At 45.3% G+C, this 25,852-nt stretch overlaps 1 protein-coding gene and 1 pseudogene across 1 annotated transcript in view; one reads left to right on the top strand and one right to left on the bottom strand.

The window, feature by feature from the left end:
• The window catches only part of LOC122942596, a 192,532-nt pseudogene extending 175,432 nt beyond the window's left edge, over positions 1–17,100 (top strand).
• Positions 1–25,852, bottom strand: part of LOC122940391 — a 1,778,572-nt gene that overhangs the window by 1,396,286 nt on the left and 356,434 nt on the right. The gene's annotated exons all lie outside the window — the stretch shown is intronic.

Here is a 25,852-nt window from a genome sequence, read left to right as displayed (position 1 = left end):
ACTGACAAATTTAAGGTTATGCACATGGGAAGGAATAATGCAAGTCACCCGTACTTATTAAATGGTAAAACACTCGGTAACACTGACATGGAAAAGGATCTAGGAATTTTAATAAACGGCAAACTAAGCTGCAAAAACCAGTGTCAGGCAGCTGCTGCCAAGGCCAATAAGATAATGGGTTGCATCAGAAGGGGCATAGATGCCCGTGATGAGAACATAGTCCTACCACTTTACAAATCATTAGTCAGACCACACATGGAGTACTGTGTACAGTTCTGGGCTCCAGTAAACAGGGCAGACATAGCAGAGCTGGAGAGGGTCCAGAGGAGGGCAACTAAAGTAATAACTGGAATGGGCAACTACAGTACCCTGAAAGATTATAAAAATTAGGGTTATTCACTTTAGAAAAAAGACGACTGAGAGGAGATCTAATTAATATGTATAAATGTATCAGGGGACAGTACAGAGATCTATCCCATCAGCTATTTATCCCCAGGACTGTGACTGTGACGAGGGGACATCCTCTGCGTCTGGAGGAAAGAAGGTTTGTACACAAACATAGAAGAGGATTCTTTACGGTAAGAGCAGTGAGACTATGGAACTCTCTGCCTGAGGAGGTGGTGATGGTGAGTACAATAAAGGAATTCAAGAGGGGCCTGGATGTATTTCTGGAGCGTAATAATATTACAGGCTATAGCTACTAGACTAGGTCGTTGATCCAGGGAGTTATTCTGATTGCCTGATTGGAGTCGGGAAGGAATATTTTATTCCCCTAAAGTGAGGAAAATTGGCTTCTACCTCACAGGTTTTTTTTGCCTTCCTCTGGATCAACTTGCAGGATGACAGGCCGAACTGGATGGATAAATGTCTTGACTGGGAACCCCCAGCGGAACTGGATGGACAAATGTCTTTTTTCAGCCTTATGTACTATGTTACTATGTTACTATATTACCTTATTAGCTTGAGAATAATACAGGGCCCTTACTTTTTTTCAGGGATAACTCATATTTGTGTAACATGCTCTCTCTGAGCTGCATTTTAAGGATCTTTAGAGTCTCGAATAATATAATTGACCGGGAGGCTTTATTCAGTGCTTCAGTTTCATTTATTTTCGGCATTAGGTCTTATAGGTGTTTTTCTCAGAGGTTTTTGTCTCTATGCCCTACTTTAATGAATATGCCTCTGATGAAGGCCTTGTGTGCAGCCTAGAGGGATCAGCCACTGATGCAGCTTTAGATATGTCTGCTTGATACTTAGGATCAGCAAGCACGTACTCATTCACCCTCTAAATTGGGTTTGGGGGCAGTTGGAAATGTTCAGAAATGTCTACGAAGATCGGCGCATGATCTGACCAAGTTATCGTCCCTATGCTAGACTCAGTTATTGCTGAGAGAGTGACCCTGTGTATGCGTGAGTAAGAGTGATGAGAAGGAGAGAAATAGGCGAAGTCTCTTTCTGTTGTGTGATGTATACGCTAAATGTCAAAAAGAGTGTTTCAACAGAGAGTTTGCTAGGGAATGGGGGGTATTTCTTGTTGAGGTATTGAATCTACAGATGGGTCAGGAACCATGTTAAAGTCCCACCAAATAAGGACTCTACCTTTCTGTGTTGTGTGCACCTTCCCAAGCAGTCTGTTAAAAAAAAAATGTTGGGGTCTTACATTAGTAGTGTACAATCCTACTAGCGTATAAAGAACACTATTTAGGTAACATACATGTATTATATACCTTCCGCCTGGGTCAATTGTAGAAGAAACAGCGGTGTGCTCCACAGAGTTCCTGATAGCTATGAGGACCAGGGCTTTTTTTCTCAGAGAAAAGGTGGTGGAACTCACCCCCTCCCTCCCCTCCCCCGGCCCACGCCCCTACCCACCCCTTGGAAAGCCCCCTAAAACCGCCCCTTTAGAGAACAGGGATGCAAGTAAAATTCCAGCCCAGCAAAGAAACCCCTCAGATGGGGATGGCACTGTTAATGGGGGATCTGGGAATGGCACAGATCCCCCATCCTATAACAGTACCATCCACAGACCCCCCCATCCTATAACAGTACCATCCACAGACCCCCCCATCCTATAACAGTACCATCCACAGACCCCCCATCCTATAACAGTACCATCAACAGACCCCCCCCCCATCCTATAACAGTACCATCCACAGACCCCCCCATCCTATAACCGTGCCATCCACAGACCCCCCACCCCATAACAGTGCCATCCACAGACCCCCCCACCTCATAACAGTGCCATCCACAGACCCCCCCACCCCTTAACAGTGCCATCCACAGACCCCCCCCCCTTAACAGTGCCATCCAAAGACCCCCCACCCCATAACAGTGCCATCCACACCCCCCCACCTTAACAGTGTCATCCACAGACCCCCCATTGCCGCTCCAGTACAGTTATAAAATGTGTAATTCAATTAATAATGATTCATGCTGCCCCCTCTGTAGTATAACATTCAATATATCCTACTCACAGGGCTACTGTTATATCGTAATGCAGGCCGGCCGGGCAGACGAGCGGCAGCGTGACTGACGTCACGTGCCTGCGCCGCCTGCTTCATTCATAAAGTAGGCCGGGCAGGCACATGATGTCAGTCAGTCACGCTGCCACTCGTCTGCCCGCCGGCCTGCATTACGATATAACAGTAGCCCTGTGAGTAGGATATATTGAATGTTATACTACAGAGGGGGCAGCATGAGTCATTATTAATTTAATTACACATTTTATAACTGTACTGGAGCGGCGGGGCCGGAGCACAGTGAACGCACCGGCCCCCAGCTCCTCCTCCCAGTCCCTCCCCGTTGATGCATCGCAGCCTGCGATGCTGGAGTATGGCAGGCTGTGATGTCAAAAGGTGGCGGAACGCCGTTCCGGTGCGTTCCGCCAGAAAAAAATCCCTGATGAGGACACCCCACTTTTTCTTGTTACTATGAGCCTGGAGGATGACAGGGAAACAATGATGTCTTATTCTGCCAGCATCAGTGGCGACTGTGCATCTCCTGGGCACAGAAAATATCACACTTGAAGGAAAGGGCTTCTTTTCACATCAGGCTGCGCTTATATGGGCTGTTTAGCCCTCTAACATCCAGAGAGCTTAGTTTTAGCACCATGACGGAAATAATGATGCTATAGTTGCTATGCGCACATTTGCTGTGAAAGGGGTCACATTGTTTTTGGTAAGTGACTGCTTATATTCATTCCATTTAATTGGCAAGACTCTACTAGAAAGTAAGGTAAAACAGCAAAAAGAATATATCAAAGATAACAGAGAAATCACGTTACTGACTACCCAATAAACCGGGTAGGGTAAAAAAAAAAAAGGTATAAATGTGAGGCATACTAAGGTGCCTCTGTGAACTTGAGGAAAAAGTTCAACCAATTAACTCAGAGAGAGATTATACTCAAAAGCTCCTGCAGTGATAGTCACACTTGGGTTCTGGACCCCTTCAGCGTGCTTTCTTCCTGCGTCTGTTTTCCACCAGATGCCATTATTTACCCTCTGTCGGAAGACGCATGGAGCTCTTGGAAAGATGTGAGTCATCAACAGCGATGTTCCAGGAAGCCAGTGCTGCTTTCCCCTCCTCCACTGATCTGATCACAACAAAGGAACCATTTCTATGCACAAGAATCTTGACCGGGAACCCCAGCGGTAAGCGATGGAATTTGCTTTCAGACCTGATGTAATGGGAGCCAAGTTCCTGCGTAGTTGCAACGTTACCGCTGAGAGGTCAGCAAATAACTTGACTTCATGGTATGGGGCTGGAAGAGCTTCCAATTTCCTTGGGGAAGCTAGGATTCCCTCTTTTATGTGAAAGAAGTAGATCCTTGCCAGCACGGCCCTTCAGATAGGTGTTTTGGTCTGGCAACCCTATGTGCCCTATCTATAATAACATCTTGCTCAGTGCTGGAGGGTAGTAGCGTCTTAACCCTTGAATGTAATTCCGGAGTTCTGCTTGCGTTACCGCTTCTGGGACCCCTCGCAGTTTCAAGTTGTTCCGGTGGAAACGGTCCACTAAATCCGCCACTTTTGCCTTGAGCTGCGTCACCTCGTCAGATAGGAGATTATGAGTGTCTATGAGGTTGTTGTGAGAGGCTGCAAATTCCCCCATCTTGATTTCTACATGTTGCACTCTATTCCCCAGTTCTGTTACTGAGGATTGTAGTGGCGCTATCAATTGAGATATCTGCACCATCATCGACTGGTTAAATGCCAGCAGCATTTCTTTCAAAAAAGTACCCGATGCGGGTTTATCATTTGTGGGGAAATGATGCAGCGAGTCAATGAGCACGAGAGCGTGTGTTCTGTGTGCCATGGGAGTCCCAGCAGTCACCCGCTGCGGAGGGGTCCTGCTTCCTAGGCCTCTGTTTCTCCGGGCTGGTTTTAGACGAGGCCTGTGCATTACATCTCCACTGCAGTGAGTGTGAATCCTCTGTGCCGACCTGGATCTGATTTGGCGGCTCACCTCTCGGTGCAGGGCATCGGGGGGATGTATCCGGGGACCCTGGGCTTTGCTGTAGCCATCTGCTGCTATCCACACTGCCCGGAAAGTGTGAGTGCGAGGAGGAGTTTGGGCTGGATCCTGGTGCTGTCCGCCTGAAGTTGCCGCTGGCACCATTTTTGCCCCGCTCATGGTTAAAAAAAAAATCCAGCTTCCCCTGCGGCTTTAGGCTTCTCTTGACTCTGGTCATCATGGGGGATGATGATGGAACCCTATGGGCCTTAAGGGCGTAGGTGAGCTGGGTTTGAAGGGGTTTTGCAGGTCTAGGACGCTGAGCAGGAGCTCTGAATCAGGCTGCCATCTCTCTTGGCTGCTTTGCCACGTCCCCCACACATCATAGTCTTTAAAAAACTGGGTCCACAAGCATGCTGGTGAGCATGACAAACTGCGTGCTTGGTTGCCTACATGCTGGCAAGCATGTGGTTAGCCTCAAGCAAAGTGATGACTACTGAATAGACATACTTTTCAGATCATTGCAATCAAAGCAAAAAGGGGAGAATGTTTTACGGACACCTGTCACCTGTATTTCTGTCCAGGAGTCCCATCTCCAACCTGGCTGAGTCAGAGACCTCCCGCCCTCTCTGGTGGTGCTATCCCAACAGTAAGTCTCAGAAGGCACAGCAGCAGCAGCCAATTTAGATTTCTTAATGTGATGGAAGTTTTTTTTTAAGTGCTGTGCCAACCTGACGCATGTCAGCAAAAGGATAAGCATTGCCTGAACAACCGGGTTCAGTCATACCTGGACTGTGCCCTTTCTTCTGCACATAGCCTGTCCCCTGACTCCATAGACTTCTGGGAAGGAGATTGGAACAGTGGCTGGAACTGGTCCAGTTTGATATGTGTACTGTCTTGTCCAGCCTCCAGTGTCGGGTATTCAATGTTGCAAGTGGCATCGTCGCACACCTCCAGCTGATGCCAATGTTTAGCTCTGCCAGAGAGTCCTACACAGATTATTAGGCCAATGGGAGCATATTCAATTCTGGTCAAATTTATTTGTTCCAAGGAGGCGGGGCCTGACAGAGCATGGTGTAACACGTGCGTCTCGGAGCTCCTGCTAGGATCCAGCCTGTCCACAGTAAACCACCACTGTCCATCTTACCGCCAAGTGGACATCTAGCTCCACAGAGGTGCCAGCAGAATGCCAAGAAAGGGCAAAACTCAGATGAATCCGAAGCAGGAGGCACGGATCCAATATGGCGCCGACGAGGAGGAGAGTGTGCCAGGAGATAGCAAGGCGCCTGGAGAAGTACGCACATAAGCCTCAAAAGAACTTGAAGAAGAGGTGGGGAGATTCGGAGAGAAGGCTCAGTCTGCGTCAGTAGGGAAGGAGAGTTCATCAGAAGATGAGCAGATAGTGCAGGGGTCCCAGCTATCGCATAAGCAGCAATATAGGGCAGAATCAAAAGCACAAGGTCAGGAGGAGTAGACAGCAGAACCCACTTTAAAAGATGTAATGGCATAGCAAGCTTCAATAACACCCTTAAAAGTTTGAATATACAATCTGGTAGCCTTAAAGAGGGCCTTTTCTATCATACGTCATGATCTGCACAAAGTGGCAGAACGCACTACTGAGGTAGAGCAAAGGGTGTCAGAAATGGAAGATGGGATCAAACTGCTCCAAAAAGCAGCCAAAGTAGCCGCCAAAGATAGCGCTGCATTATAGGCTAAAACAGATGACCTTGAAAACCGGTCACGCCGGAATAATATCAGGCTTGTTGGGGTGCTAGAAAAAGCGGAGGGCGTGAATGCTACCGAATTTATTGAAAAGTGGATAGCTGAAAAGTTCAAAGACAATCCTCCTTATATGCGGTGGAGAGAGCACATCGCATCCCTACAAGACCATTGCCTTCTGGACGCCCACCTCGCCCAATCCTAGCAAAGATATTGCACTATAAAGATAGACACTATACTGCAGCGATCCAGGGACCACTCGGGGCTCACGATAAGGTCTCCATATTCCAGGATTATTCATCTGAAGTACAGAAGAAAAAAGCCCGCTTTGTGGAAATAAAAAGACCATTCCGTGGATTACAAATACAATACTCCATGATGTTTCCAGCCAAGCTGAGGGTAGTTGCCTTAGGATCTGCGCTGTTTTTCGAAGACCCGGATGCTGCACTACAATGGCTAGACAAGAATGAACGGCAGCTCAGAAATCTGAATTTGGGCACCTGAAATGTTCACTCAGTGAGTAAACTCAGTATAATTCCATTGTTGAGATTAATGTTCCTACTGTGGACTTAAAAGGGAATTTCCAGCCACGTTGATGGGATGTCCCATTGCAGGAGCGTGAGTAGTACCGTTATATAATACAGGGAGTGCAGAATTATTAGGCAAATGAGTATTTTGACCACATCATCCTCTTTATGCATGTTGTCTTACTCCAAGCTGTATAGGCTCGAAAGCCTACTACCAATTAAGCATATTAGGTGATGTGCATCTCTGTAATGAGAAGGGGTGTGGTCTAATGACATCAACACCCTATATCAGGTGTGCATAATTATTAGGCAACTTCCTTTCCTTTGGCAAAATGGGTCAAAAGAAGGACTTGACAGGCTCAGAAAAGTCAAAAATAGTGAGATATCTTGCAGAGGGATGCAGCACTCTTAAAATTGCAAAGCTTCTGAAGCGTGATCATCGAACAATCAAGCGTTTCATTCAAAATAGTCAACAGGGTCGCAAGAAGCGTGTGGAAAATCCAAGGCGCAAAATAACTGCCCATGAACTGAGAAAAGTCAAGCGTGCAGCTGCCAAGATGCCACTTGCCACCAGTTTGGCCATATTTCAGAGCTGCAACATCACTGGAGTGCCCAAAAGCACAAGGTGTGCAATACTCGGAGACATGGCCAAGGTAAGAAAGGCTGAAAGACGACCACCACTGAACAAGACACACAAGCTGAAACGTCAAGACTGGGCCAAGAAATATCTCAAGACTGATTTTTCTAAGGTTTTATGGACTGATGAAATGAGAGTGAGTCTTGATGGGCCAGATGGATGGGCCCGTGGCTGGATTGGTAAAGGGCAGAGAGCTCCAGTCCGACTCAGACGCCAGCAAGGTGGAGGTGGAGTACTGGTTTGGGCTGGTATCATCAAAGATGAGCTTGTGGGGCCTTTTCAGGTTGAGGATGGAGTCAAGCTCAACTCCCAGTCCTACTGCCAGTTTCTGGAAGACACCTTTTTCAAGCAGTGGTACAGGAAGAAGTCTGCATCCTTCAAGAAAAACATGATTTTCATGCAGGACAATGCTCCATCACACACGTCCAAGTACTCCACAGCGTGGCTGGCAAGAAAGGGTATAAAAGAAGAAAATCTAATGACATGGCCTCCTTGTTCACCTGATCTGAACCCCATTGAGAACCTGTGGTCCATCATCAAATGTGAGATTTACAAGGAGGGAAAACAGTACACCTCTCTGAACAGTGTCTGGGAGGCTGTGGTTGCTGCTGCACACAATGTTGATGGTGAACAGATAAAAACACTGACAGAATCCATGGATGGCAGGCTTTTGAGTGTCCTTGCAAAGAAAGGTGGCTATATTGGTCACTTATTTGTTTTTGTTTTGTTTTTGAATGTCAGAAATGTATATTTGTGAATGTTGAGATGTTATATTGGTTTCACTGGTAAAAAAAAAAAATTGAAATGGGTATATATTTGTTTTTTGTTAAGTTGCCTAATAATTATGCACAGTAATAGTCACCTGCACACACAGATATCCCCCTAAAATAGCTAAAACTAAAAACAAACTAAAAACTACTTCCAAAAATATTCAGCTTTGATATTAATGAGTTTTTTGGGTTCATTGAGAACATGGTTCTTGTTCAATAATAAAATTAATCCTCAAAAATACAACTTGCCTAATAATTCTGCACTTCCTGTATACCGATGCGGGTTTTTAACGCACTTATGTACTGGACTGAAGTTTGCAGTAGAGATTGTTGGGCTAGATTTCTATGGTTAGCCCTATGTTATGAAAGTAATATTGGAAAATCTGAATACATTTTGTTTTCACTGAGGGGACGGGAGGGAACATTCCGGTATCAGCAGGCTTATATGGAAGAACAGTTTTGGGATGGGAAAATGTTGACAACTGGTAAACACTTATGTAAATTTAAAGAATATAATGGCGTCTATGACTAAAGTTATTAGTTGGAATGTGCAGGGAATGGCGGAGGCTAACAAAAGACATGGCATATTTAGATATTTATCGAGATACCAGCCAGCCATCTGCTGCCTACAGGAAACACAAATGACTAAATCAAAAGTCCAATTGCTCCAAAAATCTTGGGTTGGCTATTCTGTGCACTCGGTCTTCTCCGCATATTCCAGGAGAGTGAGTATACTTGTGTGGCGAAAATAACCTCGCCACTGGGTTTTGGAGGGGCCTGTTTGCCAGCCTCTTGCCTTAGGACTATGGTCCATATACTAACTTTGAAGGAGAAGACAGACCGGCCGTACAGCCTAAGGCCTCTTTCATACTACCCCTTTTCATACTACCCTGTTTTTCTTTTTTTTTTCGTTTTACAGGCCGTTTTTTGCGTTCCGTATACGGAACCATTCATTTCAATGGTTCCGCAAAAAAAAAAACTGAATGTACTCCGTATGCATTCCGTTTCCGTATTTCCATTTTTCCGTTGAAAGATAGAACATATCCTATTATTGCCAGCAAATCACGTTTCGTGGCTCCATTAAAGTCAATGCCACGGCGGACGAGCACTCAGACACACAGATAAACCAACAACCAGGCTCTAGGCGAGAAGCAGGGGAAGGGTCACCTCCTAGCTAATCCCTGACTTCTCTCCCTGCACTGCTCAGCCCACATTCAGACCTTGGTGGTAGGAATGATGTGTCCCCGTGCCTGGGCTAAAACACCCTAGATTCCCTGAGATGGTGAAAAGGGGAAATGGGAGCAGCCTGCTCGCACAGAACCTGGATGGGAGAGATGACACAAACACAACCTAGACAGCAAACAACAAAAACTATAACCACACTTATCTTTTCTGAGCTGGAACAGACGACCTTCCTTCCTTGCTTCCAAGGCCAGACTGATTTCTATAACCCGCCCAGAGCACTGGAATTGAGAGCTATTTAAACTAATGAGCCCACCCAGTGCACCTGATGGGAGGCGGATCCAGCAAGACTCCAAAACAAAACACTAAACACGTGCTGCTATTCTGGCCGACCTCCGCACATAGTCAGAGCAGGGCATGACAATGGGTCCGCAAAAAAAGGAACACATAGGTAAATGCATCCGTTTTTTTTCCGTATTCGTTCCGTTTTTGCGGAACCATCTATTGAAAATGTTGTGCCCAGCACAATTTTTTTCTATGTAATTACTGTATACTGTATATGCCATATGGAAAAACTGAACGGAAACACAACAGAAACAAAAAAACGGAACAACGGATCTGTGAAAAACTGACCGCAAAACACTAAAATAGCCATACGGTAGTGTGAAAGAGGCCTAAATCTGTGGAACTGTTTTGGGCAGGAAAGTCATGCTTGCGGTCGGACAAATGTGACTTCCATGGTATTCGGGGACCCCTGCTCTTATCTAGGTGATTTTTTGATATGTGGTTCACCCATATCAGAGCTATCCATGGATGTATAAATTATGGGGATATGGGGGGTTTTGAGGTGGTTTCTGTGTGTTGGGGAAAAATGTGTGTTTTCTGCCTGTGAGTGATTAAGTTAGCCCATTATGTTTGGTAATTGTATCACAGGCAGAGCCCATTGTGTTTTGGTAATTGTATTTTGTTGATTTCATCAAAGACAATGCCTATTCTGTTATTGAGTGCGTCATAGGCAATGCCATTGTGTTTTTTTTTTTATTGCGTCACAGACAATGCCATTGTGTTTGTTGAATGTATAGTTTTTTGTGTTTAAACTGTAAAACTGTAAAGGAATGGCTGCTATGTTATGTCCTGAGTTCCCAGCCAGGTCCACGAGGGTAGTACCCTTGTTGGAAAATGTGTATATAAGTCAATGCTTGTGTGTTCAATAAGAAGTTCCTGTTTTACCCTTCATCATGTTGAGGCTGGTGTTTGGGTGACTGATCGACACTGGGGAATGCTATACGCTGTATGCTCCCCTGGCTATAACTCCTAGCTCTTGTAAGAGCTGTTCCTGTTCCTTGTTCCTCTGGTGGTATCGGTGTCGAGTGGAGTGCTTGGAGTCCTCGGGACGCACTAGGAGCATCCATCAACGGAGATCCGTTACAACTTGTTAATAAGAATATACGCTTCGAATGTATACGGCAATTTGTGGATGTAGAGGTGAGGTTCATATGGAATTCAATGAAATGAAGATGGTGCTGGTAACAATATATTCCCCCGCCATACTCCTCAGTGCTGCTGAAAATGTTGCTGGAGTTTATGGTAGAATATCCTGACATTCCAGGCTTGGTAGTTGGGGATTTTAATTATGTAATTAACGAAGAACTAGACAAGTGCAGAGTGTCAACTGGAATGACGTCTGGAATGGAAACTCCCTTTAGTAGATTACTGAGGGAGTCTGCCCTTGTTCTGCTGGGCGTCTCCTTCTCCTAGGCTGTAGTGCTGGCCAATCGCAGCGCAGAGCTCACAGCCTGGGAGAAAAAACCTCCCAGGCTGTGAGCTCTGCGCTGCCATTGGCCAGCGCTACAGCCTAGGACAAGGAGACGCCCAGCAGAACAAGGGCAAACTCCGCCTACTATAACCAAGTCCCCTAAGTCTCCGCCTACTATAACCAAGTCCCCGAACATACCGGAGGACATAACAGGAGAGCGGAGCGGCGCCCAGGGATAATAGTAAGTGCAGTGAGATCCCTGGGCGCCGCTGTATATGTTACTTAGTTCACAATGTTTGGACCGATGAAAGGTCCTCTTTAAATAATAAGTATACATGACAATTAACAACTAAGATACAATAAGACTCATGTTGAATCTTAATTATTGTTGCAAATCAATTTTTTCGTATAATGTATTCTGTACATTTGTGTTGTACTCTCTTTTGGAATCAATAAATAAATGATCTGATTTAAAAAAAAATTATTTGTTCCCTCTTCTGACTGATTCTTCAGAATTACACCTGAAATGTATTTCAACAAATTGGTTCTTCTCTAGTGATGTACTTTTCATAATCTTTGGATGGTGTGTACAGTATATGCAGTCCTGATCAAAAGTTTAAGACCACTTGAAAAATGGCAAAAAAACATATTTAGCATGGCTGGATCTTAACAAGGTTATGCAACAAGAAGAAATGGGAGTGAGACAACACATTTTTTGAGCATTCAATTTAATGGAAACAACGAATAAACTGAAACGGGCTGTTTTTCAGCTGATCAAAAGTTTAGGACCACACCTCCCCAAAAAAACTAAACCCCCCAAAACAGAAATCCAACTTCCAAACATGAACTCAGTAATGAGTAGCTCCGCCGTTATTGTTTATCACTTCAAAAATTTGTTTTGGCATGCTTGATGCAAGCGTTTCCATGAGGTGAGTGGGAACATTTCTCCAAGTAATGAAGACGGCTGGATGAAGGCCATCTACTGTCTGAAACTGTTGTCCATTTTTGTAAACTTCCCTTGCCATCCATCCCCAAAGGTTCTCAATTGGATTTAGATCAGGGGGATCAGGATGGGCCAAAAGAGTGATGTTATTCTCCTGGAAGAAGTCCCTTGTCCTGCGGGCATTGTGTACTGTAGCGTTGTCCTGTTGAAAACCCCAGTCGTTACCACACAGGCGAGGCCCCTCAGTCATGAGGAATGCTCTCTGCAACATCTAGACAAAGCCAGTCATTTACACCCCTGCACTTCCTGAAGCTCCATTGGAACAAGCACTGAAGGAAAAAGCACCCCAGACCATTATGGTGCCCCCTTCACTGTGGCGCGTAGAAACATCTCAGATGGGATCTGCTTGTCATACTAGTAACATTGGAAACCATCAGGACCATCAAGGTAAAAAAAAATTGTCATCAGAGAATAAAACTTTCTTCCACCTTTTGAATGTCCCATGTTTGGTGCTCTCTTGCAAAGTCCAAACGAGCAGTTCTGTGGCGTTCAAGGAGATGAGGTCTTTGAAGAAGTTTTTTTGTTTTTGAAGCTCTTCAGTCTCGGATGCCGTCTGATGGTTATGGGGCTGCAGTCGGCACCAGTAAGGGCCTTATTTTGGGTCGAGGATCGTCCAGTGTCTTGACGGACAGCCAATTGGATCCTCCGGTTAAATACTGATGAAACTTTTCTGGGTCTTCCACTTGACTTTTTTTTGTTCCATAACCCTCAGGATCATTTAAGAAATTCCAAATGACTGTCTTACTGCGTCCCACCTCAGCAGCGATGGCGCGCTGTGAGAGACCCTGCTTATGTAGTTCAACAACCCGACGTTCAAAAAGGGAGAGTTTTTTTGCCTTTGCCATAACAACGTGTGACTACCTGACAGAAAATGACAATGAATCCACATCTTTGCACAGATTTGGCCTTTTAAAGGCATGTGGCCCTAAACTTTTGATCAGCTGAAAAACAGCCTGTTTCAGTTTTTTCGTTGTTTTCATTAAATTGAATGCTGAAAAAATGTTTTGTCTCACTCCCATTTCTTCTTGTTGCATGTTGAAGCTCTACTTGGAACCTTGTTAAGATCCAGCCATGCTAAATATGATTTTTTGCCATTTTTCAAGTGGTCTTAAACTTTTGATCAGAACTGTATGAGACGCAAGCACTTAAAGGAGTTGTCTCATCTGAGACCATGGGGGCATATCACTAGGATTTGCCCCCATTGTCTAACAGGTGCGGGTCCAACCGCTGGGACCCACACCTATATCGACAACAGAGCTTGCCAAAGTGGTGGCTGGAGGACTCTGGTCTGGCCACCACAAAGCACTTTCCCCATAGAAGTGAATGGAAGCGCACTGTGCATGAACGGCCACTGTTTCCAGGGCCTGACTGAAATTGCCAAGCCAGTGCTGCGCATGCATAGTGCATCCTCCACCACTTTTGGGGTTCTGTTTAGGAGATAGGTGCGAGTCCAAGCAGTGGGACCGCACCTACCGGACAGTAGGGGTATATCCTAGCGAATTGCCCCCATTGTCTCAGATGAGCAACCCCTTTAATATAAATGCATGAAAAATGGAAGATGTTATGGTGTGGGCCATGCAGTTTGTTTACTTCTAAATATAGACATGTGCTCGTTTCCCCAGCACATCCCGTTGGTGGAAACCATTGGGCATTGTGCGGGGTGACGCTCACAACTATATGGCTTTTGATATGGGGCTGCACAGTTTGATCCTTGTGACTTCATTTAGCCTAATGTTTCCCTGTTTCCTCTGAGATGCACTCGATACACCTCCATCCACGGGTTTGGTGGTGCTCCATCAATATGGAAGGGGATCTGTAACTATTTACAGTCCATTCCACACTTCGCCCAGAACACAGTCCAGCTGGGTCACAACTATTGCCATTGCAGCGTCACACTGTATATAAGGTATCCACTCTTGGCTGGTTCCTGTGCTGCTGGTACGTGGGCCATTATCTGCATTTTGTGTGTACTGTGTTCATATTCTGGATATCGTTATGAGTGAGGTGAGTGGCACTACTGATATTTACCTTATTCTGCTCCCATAATGGAACTTATCCTCAGCCTTATAGGGTCCTTGACAAGACATTTGTTTTGGTTTAGGACCTTGGGTTGCCAGGATACAGGTGGGGCGCTCTATCACATGACTAGTCATGTAATTGAGGGAGTTTGCACGGTTCCGGGAATCCCGATCATGTGACCGCTACGTCGAACACGTGACTATCGGGAATCTCGTTCCATAACTTGCGCATGCGAAGAGACATACGGGAGATGCCACTCATCACACACATACTGCCGGATGGATTCTCTGCTTAGGTGCATGGTAGGTTTTAATTGAAGTACACCGCTGAGATTGTTATGCTGATATACTACTGAATGTTGTCACTTTGTAACACGATTGGGTGAATATGCAAGGGGAGGGTTTGACCTTTTTTTTGTGGGACAACCCCTCAACCAATCCGGATTAAATGATACACCTACACTAACCTAAAGAATTATTAGGAACACCTGTTCTATTTCTCATTAATGTGATTATCTAGTCAACCAATCACATGGCAGTTGCTTCAATGCATGTAGGGTTGTGGTCCTGGTCAAGACAATCTCCTGAACTCCAAACTGAATGTCAGAATGGGAAAGAAAGGTGATTTAAGCAATTTTGAGCGTGGCATGGTTGTTGGTGCCAGACGGGCCGGTCTGAGTATTTCACAATCTGCTCAGTTACTGGGATTTTCATGCTCAACAATTTCTAGGGTTTACAAAGAATGGTGTGAAAAGGAAAAAAACATCCAGTATGCAGCAGTCCTGGGGGCAAAAATGCCTTGTTGATGCTAGAGGTCAGAGGAGAATGGGCCGACTGATTCAAGCGGATAGAAGAGCAACGTTGACTGAAATAACCACTCGTTACAACTGAGGTATGCAGCAAAGCATTTGTGAAGCCACAACACGCACAACCTTGAGGCGGATGGGCTACAACAGCAGAAGACCCCACCGGGTACCACTCATCTCCACTACAAATAGGAAAACGATAATCACCAAATTGGTCAGATATTACTGTCACTGGGATACTCAAAATATCGATATCAACCTCACTAAATGAGTACTACACGTCCCGTAGATTTAAAAATATATAATCTTTATTCAAAAAGTCACAGTATAAACATAATTCCAAACATATTACATTTAATGATAATGACAAAGCCTTATAGTGGATGTATCCAATAAATTATAACACCTATACTTAATTAAATATACCTCTTACAAGGAGAAACAGTCAGTGGTAAATGCCGTAGTAGGAGGTGGGGGCTCTGAAAACCAATTATACGTTGGGCCTGGTGAGGATTAACACTCACTATACAATAACCCAGCGTTAAGTTAAAGGCTCCCCTATTCCTAATTGGCAATCGGGATGACAAAGTTAAGTAAAAAATATTCTCAGAAAGAAAACCAAGGACAGAATGAAATTCATACCAGTAAGGGTCAGGATAGGTGTGTGAGCATCAGTACTGTGAAGAGGGCACTAAGGGGGGATTCTACTGTGAAAGGGACACTGAGGGGAGATAACTATTGTGTGGGGCACTAAGAGGGCATTCAGCGCTAGGAAATGTTTTATTTATAAATTACTGATTTGGTGGGGGTTGCATGGAAGTTGATCAAAGTGGAGACCAACCTGACCTTGTTATGCTCCTTGGTCTACTATTAGATTGTGGTCTGTTTGGCCACCAAAGTTTTAGTCAATTCATATATGAATTTTACGCTATGTCTTGTTCTTTCTGTGGATTTTTTATATGGAAAAGTTATTTAAATTTGAATAAAATGTTATGGTGTATTATTCATCAATAATAAAATGTGTTTTATTCTTGGCAGATGACTGTATCAGGAACTCAGAGAAACATCTGATATCTTTAGATTTTGAGGTATATAATTATGGTATCACACGAGATACATTTGAAGAGCATGCAAATATCCAAGATATACCCTCATCCAATCACAGCAACAATGCATCATTTGATCCCTTTAAACAGGTCCGATATTCTGATTCATCACAGACTGAAACGCAGAATAAAAGTCACAGAAAAGGTGTTAAACATCAAACAGCTCACATAAGAGAGAAGCCATTTTCATGTTCGGAATGTGGGAAATGTTTTAACCAAAAATCTAATCTTGTTATACATCAGAAAATTCACACAGGAGAAAAGCCGTTTTCATGTTCAGAATGCTGGAAATGTTTTAACCGTAAATCATCTCTTGTTATACATAAGAGAATTCACACAGGAGAGAAGCCATTTTCATGTTCAGAATGTGGAAAATCTTTTTACGATAAATCAGCTCTTGTTATACATCAGAGAATTCACACAGGGAAGTTGCCATTTTCATGTTCAGATTGTGGAAAATGTTGTATCCATAAATCAGATCTTGTTATACATCAGAGAATTCACACAGGGGAGAAGCCATTTTCATGTTCAGAATGTGGGAAATGTTTTAACCGTAAATCAGATCTTGTTGTACATCAGAGAATTCACACAGGGGAAAAGCCATTTTCATGTTTAGAATGTGGGAAATGTTTTAACCGTAAATCAAATCTTGTTGTACATCAGAGAACTCACACAGGAGAGAAGCCATTTTCATTTTCAGAATTTAAGAAATGTTTTAACCATGAATCAGATCTTGTTATACAACAGAGAATTCACAAAGGGGAGAATCCATTTTCATGTTCAGAATGTGATATATGTTTTACCCATACACCATCTCTTGTTAATCATCAAAAAACCAACATATAAGAGAAGCCATCTTCATGCTTAGCCTGTTATTGACCTCCCTTATGTGTTTTTATGGTAGTCACTAACTGCCTTTATTCCTTCAGATACTCAGTTTTATTGGGAGATAAAAAAGCGCCTTGCTTTCAGTTACCAGATGTAGCTGAGGGCTTGTAGTGATGATTGGGACCGCTGTGAGAGCTCCCCAAACAAACATAGTCTCCTGTATTGAATGAATATTGGTAATCGGAGGACAGATCCAGTTAAAAGTGAAACTAATGTTTTTTATATATATATATCCTCTAAATGTTTGGGATAAAAAAATAAAATAAAAAATAAAACAAACTGTATTCCACCCTGCCTGTGATCGGTATGGGGACCCTCCATCATGTAATACTTCAAATACAGGGGTCTATATGTGAAAGTCCAAAAAATAGAGCTGGATTCCCACAAGAGCTGGTGTCCAGACATGTGGAAAAAGGGGTGTCATTCACACTTGTAAATGGCCAGTTAATTGCAGTCAGGTGGAATGACAGATACAGTAGGATGTAACATAGTTTATAAGGCTGAAAAAAAGACATCTGTCCATCCAGTTCAGCCTGTTATCCTGTGCAAGTTGATCCAGAGGAAGGCAAAAAAAACAAACGTGAGGTAGAAGCCAATTTTCCACACTTTAGGAGGAAAAAATGTGTTCCCGACTCTAATCAGAATAACTCCCTGGATCAATCTCTAGTGGCTATAGCCTGTAATATTATTACACTCCAGAAATACATCCAGGCTCCTCTTGAACTCTTAGTGGACTTGCCATCACCACCTCCTCAGGCAGACGGTTCCATAGTCTCACTGCTCTTACTGTAAAGAATCTTCTTCTATGTTTGTGTACAAACCTTCTTTCCTCAAGACGCAGTGGGTGGTCACAGTCCTAGGGATAAATAGATGATGGGAGAGATCTCTGTACTGACCCCTGATATATTTATACAGTTTTAAGAATAACACAAATATTAGTTTTCACAAAAGTTGCTGCTAAACTGCTTTTAGATCTTTTGTTTCAGTTGTTTCTGTTATGTAGTGAAATATAATTACACGCACTTCATACGTTTCAAAGGCTTTTATCGTGCTGGAAAATGCATTGTTCTTCACCAAACTGTTGGATTGTTGGAAGAAGTTGCTGTTGGAGGGTGTTTTGGTACCATTCTTTTTTTTTTGTAAATTCTTTATTTAAGATTTTCATTTTTCATTTATCGGCTAGGCAGATGGGAGCAGTGCCTAATGGGGGCTCCCCACAATTAAATGTGGAATCATTTGAAGAAACTGAAACGCCTATTGACGTCTTAAGGAAGGGAAAGCCAGAAAAGGAAGGAGAACAATAAAAGGGATGTGAAAGGGGAGGGAGAGGGTAATCGACAGCAAACCTCTCACACATACAGGGGATAGAACCGCTCTACATTCTGCGGAGCAGTAGAAGTCCATCCAATGACAAGTTTTAGTGAACCCCTTTTTCGGTGTGTCTCAGTGAAGAGGTAAGATCCTCCATTCTCATGGTCTCCTGGACTTTGTTGATCCACATAGTTACAGAGGGAGCAGACGGTTGTCTCCACAAACATGGGATGCAAGCTCTTGCTGCGTTTACCAGGTGCCTTATCACAGATTTGTTATAGGTAGAAAGAGGAATCTCGTACTGATGGAGCAGGAAAAAAGCAGGCGTCTTAGGGAGGTTATAAGAGGTGAACTTAGACATAATCGACCAAACCGAATCCCAGAAACTCGTAACCAGAATGTGTGTAGTATAGTGCCTCTCACATCGCCAACATAAAGGCAAGGTTGATGGGAAAATGGAGTTAAGTCTAGTAGGGACCCTATACAAACGGGACATAAGTTTGAACCCAGCTTCTTGGACACTGCTGGCAATAGATGATTTGTGAATGCAAGTATATAGTCTCAATCGTTGATCCGGGGAAAGTGTGAAATCTAGGTCAGTTTCCCACTGGGTGATGAAGTTGGGAGGAGGATGGTCAGGTGGGGTGAGTAGCAAGTTGTACGTTCGGGAGAGGGTACGTCTCGTCACACCAGATTGGTCACAAAGAGATTCAAAATCCGTCTTGTCCTGGATAAATGCCACCGCCGGAGGGAGCGTGGTCAAAAAATGTTTAAGTTGTCAAGACTGCCAAGGGTTGATGGTAGGAGTTTCAGCCATCTCAGAGATCTGTTGAGGAGTGAGCCACAAATTCGAGGCGATCAAATGATGGGCCCTGAATTTGTTGCAATTCACCAGATCACGAAAGGGTCCGCGTTCCATCCCTGGGGGGAATTGGGGGTTACCCAGGATAGGGAACATAGGAGAGGGAGATGGGGAGATACCGGGGCGATTTTGAATGGCAGCAAAGACTGTCAGGGAGGGGCCTATGGTCGGGTGTAGGCGCACCTCCAATGGGATGTGGGCAGCCAACCATGGAGTAGCAGGTAAAGGAGTTGATAGGGAGGACGGCTCAATTGAGATCCATTGCTTATAGGCCTTGTGGCGACACCAATCTACAATTCTAAGGAGATGGGATGCTCTGTGGTAGGAAACGAAGCCTGGCAGCCCTAGTCCCCCTTCCATCTTGGGGCGGAATAGTATGGACCTGGCTATTCTGGACGGTTTGCCGGGCCAAATAAAATGGGTCAACATTTTCAGAAGATTGTGAAAGAAGAGTCTGGGGATTTGGACCGGGAGGGCATGAAAGAAGTAAAGTATTTTTGGCAGTATGTTCATTTTAAAAATAGAGATCCTACCAAGCCATGAAAACGTGTTTTTATGCCAAGTCTGATTTTATGGTTCGGAGAAGAGGCGGGTAGTTAACCTGGTATAGGTCAGAGAGTGTAGGGGTCAGGAAAATTCCAAGGTACTTTAAAGATGAGCGCGCCCATTTAAAGGGGAAGTTCTCTGATATTGACATGACTGTGGCGGGAGAGTGATGTTTAAGGCTTCAGATTTCTGATAGTCAATCTTAAAGTTCGAGAGGTGGGCATACACTTTAAGTTCCCGTAATAGGTTTGGGAGGGTAACCCTTGGGTTGGTGAGGAAGAACAGCAGATCATCAGCGTAGGCTGCAACCTTGTGAGAGGTCCCATGAATCTGTAAGCTTCAAATATCGGGGGTTCCCCCTTACGTGGCACAGAAGCGGTTCCAGACAGTTCACAAATATCAGAGGGGACAGCCCTGTCTCGTACCATTGTGGATGGGTAGGGGCGAGGAGAATTGGCCACTCACTTTGACCACTGCCGTGGGGTTGAAGTAAAGATTAGTAATGCGTGCCATCATCTTTTCCCCCAATCCCACGTGTCGTAGGGTCTCAAACATGAATTTTCAACTGACCCTGTCAAACGCCTTATCAGCGTCAGCTGATAGGAATAGTGTCGGGATCTTAGAGGTGACGGCTTGGTAGATCATGTTTATTGCTCTTGTAGTGCTTCTCTCAAGGGTAAGAAACCAGTCTGGTCTAAGTGGATTAATTTTTGGAGATGTGGTAGGAAGCGAGAGGCGAGAATTTTAGAGAACCGCTTTAAGTCCACGTTAATCAGGGAGATGGGACGGTAGCTTTGGCATTGCGAAAGGTCTTTCCCTTCCTTGGGGACAACCGTGATGTGGCCTCTTAGGGTGTCATTGGGGAGAGTACGGGCCATATCAAATTAGTTAAAGGCAGCTAGATGAGTAGACAAGATGTCCCCGAATTGCTTATAGTACGGTAGCGTAAGCCTGTCTGGACCAGGAGCCTTCCCTGATTGGGAGTCTTTAATAGCTGCCTGTAACTCGGATAGTAATATGGGCTAGTAATATGGGCATCTCCAATGCTGAAACCTCTTCTGGGGGGTGAGATGGTAAGCCCGCAGATTCAAGATAAGACCTCATAGCGGACATGAATTCAAGTTCAGTGGACTGATGAGAGTCCTCTAAATTATATAGTGTGTGATAGGATGATCTGAATGCTTCTGTTATATCCCGCGGAAGGGAGGTCTTTGTACCGGAAGGAGTTGACACGTGGGGGACGTAAGAACAGAGCCTGGTTTTTCGCAAAGCCCGAGTGAGGGTTCTGCCATGTTCATAGTAGTGTTTACGGCATTTGATTAAGGTCGCCTTCGCTTTTGAGAGGCAAAGTGAGCGAACCTGATCCCGAAGCTGGGCGAGTTCTGCTCCCAGCTGTGAGTTCAGGGTCTGTTTGTGCTGCTGTTCTAACGCATGAATGCGCAACAGAAGGGCAGATATCTTTGCCGCTCTCTCCTTTTTCAATCGAGACCCTAACTTTATAAAGGTGCCTCTGATAAAGCATTTATGGGCTTCCCAGACGGTAAGAGGATCGCTCTCTGGTGTGATGCTATTCTCAAAATAATCAGTCAGGTCTCTCCGAATTTCAGAAGTAACCTGCAGGTCCTGTAGGAGTGAGTCATTCAACTGCCAGTGCCAGGCTCTGGTTTGGTGGGACGGGAAAAAGAGAGATATAGAGATTAGGACATGGTCAGAGAAGGTTATAGGGTCGATCTCTGCCTTGGTAAGGAGGTCTAGACTAGCATGGCTCATGAGGAAATAATCCAACCTGGAGTAGGAGTTGTGAGGGTGGGAAAAGAATGTATAGTCTTGGGATGTTGGATGTAGGATGCGCCAGGTGTCCGCGAGTTGTTGAGAGAACAGGAACTCCTTGAGTTTGGATATGGCTGGGGAAAAGAAACCTGACCCTTGGAGGAGTCCAAGCGAGTGTCTAGAACAATGTTAAAGTCACCTCCAAGAATCAGGAGGCCCTCGGAGAAGTCCTCCAAGGCTCTAAGGGTCTTGGTCAGGAAATCAACCTGACCCGTGTTAGGGGCATAAACGGATGCCAATGTAACTAAAGTACCTGCTAATTTCCCTTTAACAAATAGGTACCTGCCTGTCCCATCAGTGTGAGATTCAATCAGGTCCCAAGAGACTGAGCTGGAGATAAGGATAGAGACTCCTTTCGTCTTCGTAGCAGGGTCAGTGCTGTGGTAGGCATGAGGAAAACACTTGTCGGTGAGCTTCGGAGTGGAAGAGGAGCGGAAGTGGGTCTCTTGGATGAACGCCACTTGTGCTCATTTTTTCCAGAGGAGACGCAGGAGGGATGATCTCTTTTCAGGCAAGTTCAAACCCTGTACATTAAGGGAGACCAACAAAACGTCAGACATATTGTAACAATAGGAGTCAAAGAGTAGGTGCGTAAAGATTACCCTTGTGAGAGATTGGTTTGCTACCAATAGGGGAAGGGAGGGATGAGGACAAGAGTAGGAAGGGGCGGGAAGGTGAGAAAAAAAAAAGGGGGGGGGGAAAGGAGGGGGATCTGGCTATAAGCAGGAAAAAGCTGCAAAATTGAAAGTAACTGTGAGTAGCCTGTCCAAAGCAATTACCAAGGAAAGGACTCACAGTGCCCTAGTGGGGGAGGTAGAACAGATGGCACCTAGAAGAGAAGATAGAACCAAATCTCAAGGAGAGCGCCCAGTGACCTAAGGGAGAAGGAAGGTTAATTTTGCATCCTGGAGACCCCTTCCCAGAAGGTAAGGTAACAGAGACAGCGAGGAGAGCAACAAAGGGAATAAAGTTAAAGCAGGGAGAGAACAGAGAACACGGGAGGCAAGATAAAAATAGAGGTACAAGACCATTAATGCCCACGGAGACCGAAGGACCGTGGAGAGTAGCACCACAAAGTCCCCTTTAATAATGCAGGAGAAGTGACGCATCAACGAAGGTCAGGATGGTAGATCAACGAGGAGACGATGGAAGTCGTCTGGAAGGCTGGTAGTGAGGCCTGGATGTACGGCCGCGGAAGGAGCTGGAACGGCCCGGAGATGTACGTCTCGAGGAAGGAGATGCTGACCTTCGCGGAAAGTCCAGACCTTGTGGCGAATCTTGCAGAAATGGAGGCAATGTCCAATCAGGAACTGCAAACGGGTGGATATCAAGGAATCTGAACAGATCCGGGAGGTCGGCCGGAGAGCAGACTAGCATAGATTGGCCATTGGAGTATCTGACGGTGATGAGGAATGGATGGCCCCAGCGGTAAGATGCTCCTGCTTCTTTAATTGCTTCTAGCAGGGGTCTCACCATTCTCCGCATGGACAGGGTTAAGCAGGACACATCCGGCAGGATAGTGATCGGAGAGTCCTCAAAGAAAAGTTCCTTCTTTTCCCAGGCTTTGCGCAAAATACGCTCCTTTACCGTGTAAAAATGAACCTGACAGATGACATCACGTGGCCTATCCATGTCACGATCTTGGTCTGGAGAGGATTGTCCAGTACCTAATTGAAGATGTCGACCACGATGGAGTGAAGCTGGTCGTTGGGGACCGATTCCAGAATGTTACGGAGCTTAAGATTGTTCCGGCGGCCTCTATTCTCCACGTTGTCAAGGTGAAGTGAAAAGTCCTGCAACTGGGAGGTATGAGCAGATAAGGACGCAGAATGGGAATGGACCGTAGAGGCTGTAGCTGCGTATTGGTGTTTTAACGAGGACAAACGGTCGTCTAGTTGTCGGACATCATCACTAACTGCTTGCAGGGCCTGGGCCTGTTGGGTCTCGATGCGGGCCACTTGAGCTTCCAGATCAGATTTTGTGGGTAGCGCTCTCACCATTTCCCACAGTTCAGCCAGCGTGTGATCGATGGAAGATGGGGTTGGGGGGGGGGGGGCCCTGAGACTCCTCCGGATGCTGTGTCAGCGAGGAGATGGCAAGTATGCCTTGACTGGGAGACTGGGTGACAGGGGCGGGCAATGTGTGGCCCTGAGAGTGAGCAGAGTTCAGCAGGGCCGGAGGCATCCCCCCAATGGAACCCCTTGAGGGGCTAGTAAGAAGAGCGTGGTCATGCACCCTGTCTCTCTCAGGAGCTTGACGACCTGCTGGGTGGGGTGAGGAGGCACGGGTCTGCAGGCCACCGCCTTTAGTAGGCCCCGATCTAGCCTGGGTAGTCGTACCTGCGAGGTCCAGCTGGTGTGGAACTGCATGGCACAGTGGAGGGCCCGGTCGGGTGTCCATTCCGTTCAAGGAGGCCGGGGCTGAGTGGTAAAGATATGGATCACTCAGTAGCTGCTCTTGTGAGAGCGGGATCCCCGATGCTGGTGCTGGTAACAACGGAAGTGCCGTGGGCCGTAGAGAGGAGAAAGCGGCGGCCATTGTGGGCGATTCCAAGCCCCCTTGCTGGTTGGACCAGAGGAAACGGCCAATGGAGTGTTCAGGAGGGACCGCGGATTGCCCAGAGAGAAGAGAGTAGGAAGGTGGTCTCCGCTGGTTTTCTGGAGCAGGTCACGGAGCTCTCCTAACATGCGTCTTTACGCCGCCATGTCGAAGCCACTCCCCTTGGTACCATTCTTTATTCATGGCTGTGTTTTTGGGCAAAATTGGCAGTGAGCCCACTCCCTTGGATGAGAAGGAACCCCACACATGAATGGTCTCAGGATGCTTTATTGTTGGCATGACACAGGACTGATGGTAGCGCTTACTTTTTTTTCTCCGGACAAGCCTTTTTCCTGATGCCCCAAACAATCGGAAAGAGTCTTCATCGGAGAATATGACTTTGCCCCAGTCATTATCAGTCCATTCACCATATTTTCTGCAGAAGATCAATCTGTCCCTGATGTTTTTTTGGGAGAGAAGTGGCTTCTTTGCTGCCCTTCTTGACAGCAGGCCATCTTCCAAAAGTCTTTGCCTCACTGTGCATGCAGATGCGCTCACACCTGCCTGCTGCCATTCCTGAGCAAGCTCTGCACTGGTGGCACTCCGATCCCGCAGCTGAATCCTCTTTAGGAGACGATCCTGGTGCTTGCTGGACTTTCTTGGACGCCCTGAAGCCTTCTTAACAAGAATTGAACCTCTTTCCTGAAAATGCAGTGGAAAGTTTTTTGGGGGATGAAGTTAATTTTCATGGCAAAGAAGGACTATGTGCAATGAGCAGGACACTGGTACAATAGCCCATAATGCAGTGGGTCAGGATATGTGCATATAAGTCTATGAGTAGTTTGTGACGCCAATTGCTGCTTGCACAGGTACTGTAACAGGGCCCTTTAAGATGTTATCACTCATGTACCAGGTGAGGAATGCCAGAGTTGAATAATGTCTCTGTGTAGTGTCAAAGGTGTCTCCTACCTTGGTATGGCTGGACTCCTGGATCCTGGCTCAATAGCAATAAAATGAGTGTTGTTAATAGGAGTAATTGAGGAATGAATGAGATCCAGACTTGAAGTATAATACAACTTGTCTTTACTGGATGGCAACAGAAATCCATACGAGTTACAGCAATAGTCTTTAGGTCCCAGCAGGTATTGGCAATATGTGGCAGGGATCAATATCTCTTCTGCTTCTTATCATATGCCTGGAGAATCTGGCGGGTATCTATCTTCTGCTCTGTCTATCTTCTGCTTGATGTGGGCCTGACTAGCTGAGGAGGAATTTTGCTTCTCCTGGACTCTGGATAAGTACTCACAGGACTGCTCGCAGGGAATGATTCTTCCTGGAGATCTGTAGTTCTGGAGGTGTTGCTTGCTTGTCCACAGTCGAGGTTGAAGGGCTCAGACTGGGAAGAGTGATCCTTGGCCTCTCCATGAGGCAGGATGTGGGAACATTCCATACCTCCTCAAAGAGGGGGGAGCCAGACTGGAATGTACTATTCCAGTCCAGATATGCTAAACTGTCTAAGTCTATGCTAAACACATTGCTGCCACCTGCTGGTGAACATGACAATTACAGCAAATTTATGAAACAGGCATAGAAAATGCACATAATGGAGAATGCAATGTTAGATTACACCAGATGACAATACCCATACACCTAACCTGTTGTAGCAGGGAGAAAGAGTTTAGTGACATACTCCGGGATGTTACATATGCAATATATTCTGTTATTTGAGTATATGCAAATTGCTATTATAAAAACTTAAGCAGCAACTTTTCCAATTTCCAATATTTATGTAATTCTCAAAACTTTTGGCCACGACTGTACATAGTTATTCGATCCCCCCTGAGTAGTCTTTTTTTTTTTTTCTAAAGTGAATAACCCTAATTTTTATAATCTTTCAGGGT

Source organism: Bufo gargarizans, chromosome 6 (genome assembly GCF_014858855.1).
Source record: "Bufo gargarizans isolate SCDJY-AF-19 chromosome 6, ASM1485885v1, whole genome shotgun sequence".
Taxonomy (NCBI): domain Eukaryota; kingdom Metazoa; phylum Chordata; class Amphibia; order Anura; family Bufonidae; genus Bufo; species Bufo gargarizans.
Note: the sequence above shows the minus strand (reverse complement) of the source record. Positions and strands in the feature narration are given on the sequence as shown.